Below are 2,500 nucleotides of genomic sequence, written 5' to 3'. Positions count from 1 at the left end.
CGCATGGATAATATTGTGTGTGTTAAATGTTACAAGTTACAAATGTTACATATGTATGTACATACATATATTATGTTTGTGGTATAACGATACACGACACACGATACAAGCGCGCCTACCGCAACAATGACGCTCTCGCGTGTTCTCGTTATGTGCGTTCGATTGACGAGCGCTCTCGTCGAGGTATCAACTCGTGGTAGCGGATTTGTATACCAGTCTACGTTGAAGTTACGACGAGCGCGACGCGAGATACGTTCGTCGGGTGGCGGCGCGAGATGCGCCACCCACCGTCGAACAGAGTCTCTTTTTTGAGTTTTGGGTGTTTAGGATATATAAATATTATCATCACCATCATCGTCCATCATCGTTCATCGTGTGTGTTGTGTGTGCACAACGACAACAAAAACAGCGCGACGACAACAACGACAACACGTTAATGATCCTTCCGCAGGTTCCCCTACGGAAACCTTGTTACGACTTTTACTTCCTCTAAATGATCAAGTTTGGTCAACTTCCCAGCAACGCCGACGGCCGTGAAGCCACCGCGTGTCGGTCCGAAGACCTCACTAAATCATTCAATCGGTAGTAGCGACGGGCGGTGTGTACAAAGGGCAGGGACGTAATCAACGCGAGCTTATGACTCGCGCTTACTAGGAATTCCTCGTTTATGGGGGATAATTGCAAACCCCAATCCCCAGCACGAAGGAGTTTCAGCGGGTTGCCCGGGCCTCTAGGCCAGGGAGAACATGCTGATTCCTTCAGTGTAGCGCGCGTGCGGCCCAGGACATCTAAGGGCATCACAGACCTGTTATTGCTCAATCTCGTGCGGCTCGAAGCCGCCGGTCCCTCTAAGAAGAATTTTAATACGTCGCCAGTGAGTTGCGTGACGGAGCCACGCACACCTAAATGACGACGCCTATTTAGCAGGCTAGAGTCTCGTTCGTTACCGGAATTAACCAGACAAATCGCTCCACCAACTAAGAACGGCCATGCACCACCACCCACCGAATCAAGAAAGAGCTGTTAATCTGTCAATCCTTCCGGTGTCCGGGCCTGGTGAGATTTCCCGTGTTGAGTCAAATTAAGCCGCAGGCTCCACTCCTGGTGGTGCCCTTCCGTCAATTCCTTTAAGTTTCAGCTTTGCAACCATACTCCCCCCGGAGTCCAAAATCTTTGGTTTCCCGGAAGCTGCCCGCCGAGCCATTGTAGTAACGTCGGCGGATCGCTAGATGACATATTTACGGTTAGAACTAGGGCGGTATCTAATCGCCTTCGAACCTCTAACTTTCGTTCTTGATTGATGAAAACACCTTTGGCAAATGCTTTCGCTGATGTTCGTCTTGCGACGATCCAAGAATTTCACCTCTAACGTCGCAATACGAATGCCCCCAGTTATCCCTATTAATCATTACCTCGGAGTTCTGAAAACCAACAAAATAGAACCGAGATCATATTCTATTATTCCATGCACGAAATATTCAAGCAGCATTTTGAGCCCGCTTTGAGCACTCTAATTTGTTCAAAGTAAAATTGTCGGCCCACCTCGACACTCACCGAAGAGCACCGCGATAGGATTTTGATATTGAACCGGCGTATTACCGCCGGCTCACCGACGATATGCTCCGCAGACGTGTCAGTATCACCGCGGATGCGGTGCACCGACAGCGCGGCGCACAAATGCAACTACGAGCTTTTTAACCGCAACAATTTTAGTATACGCTATTGGAGCTGGAATTACCGCGGCTGCTGGCACCAGACTTGCCCTCCAATTGTTCCTCGTTAAAATATTTAAAGTGTACTCATTCCGATTACGAGGCCTCGTAAGAGTCCCGTATCGTTATTTTTCGTCACTACCTCCCCGTGCCGGGAGTGGGTAATTTGCGCGCCTGCTGCCTTCCTTGGATGTGGTAGCCGTTTCTCAGGCTCCCTCTCCGGAATCGAACCCTGATTCCCCGTTACCCGTGACAACCATGGTAGTCGCAGAAACTACCATCGAAAGTTGATAAGGCAGACATTTGAAAGATGCGTCGCCGGTACTGGACCATGCGATCGGCAAAAGTTATCCAGATTCATCAAAATTAACGACTTCAGACGCGGGGCCCTCCGTCGATTGGTTTTGATCTAATAAAAGCACTCATCCCATCACTGGTCAGAGTTCTGATTGCATGTATTAGCTCTAGAATTACCACAGTTATCCAAGTAACTGAGTAAGATCTAAGGAACCAAAACTGATATATTGAGCCATTCGCGGTATCGCCTTAATACGGCTTGCACTGAGACATGCATGGCTTAATCTTTGAGACAAGCATATAACTACTGGCAGGATCAACCAGGGAGCTATCGAATAGAACACGCGCTCGTAGCGCGCACTCCGTCGATCCCGCGCGTCGACGATCCTAGATCACGCCGACGCGTTACGGGCGAGCTCTGTAAAACGTACACACAACACGCACATGTAAATAAATATTTATATGTAGTGTTGTGCGCACATAGAGAGTTT

The 2,500-nt window shown here is 48.9% G+C and overlaps 1 non-coding gene across 1 annotated transcript; it reads right to left on the bottom strand.

The window, feature by feature from the left end:
• Positions 1-434: 434 nt before the first annotated feature.
• LOC142986962 (small subunit ribosomal RNA) lies at positions 435-2,336 on the bottom strand. Its single transcript, XR_012960486.1, has one exon. It is a non-coding gene; the product is annotated as a small subunit ribosomal RNA (ribosomal RNA).
• Between the last annotated feature and the right edge of the window lie 164 nt (positions 2,337-2,500).

This window comes from Anticarsia gemmatalis, unplaced genomic scaffold (genome assembly GCF_050436995.1).
Source record: "Anticarsia gemmatalis isolate Benzon Research Colony breed Stoneville strain unplaced genomic scaffold, ilAntGemm2 primary ctg00000049.1, whole genome shotgun sequence".
Lineage (NCBI taxonomy): Eukaryota > Metazoa > Arthropoda > Insecta > Lepidoptera > Erebidae > Anticarsia > Anticarsia gemmatalis.
Note: the sequence above shows the minus strand (reverse complement) of the source record. Positions and strands in the feature narration are given on the sequence as shown.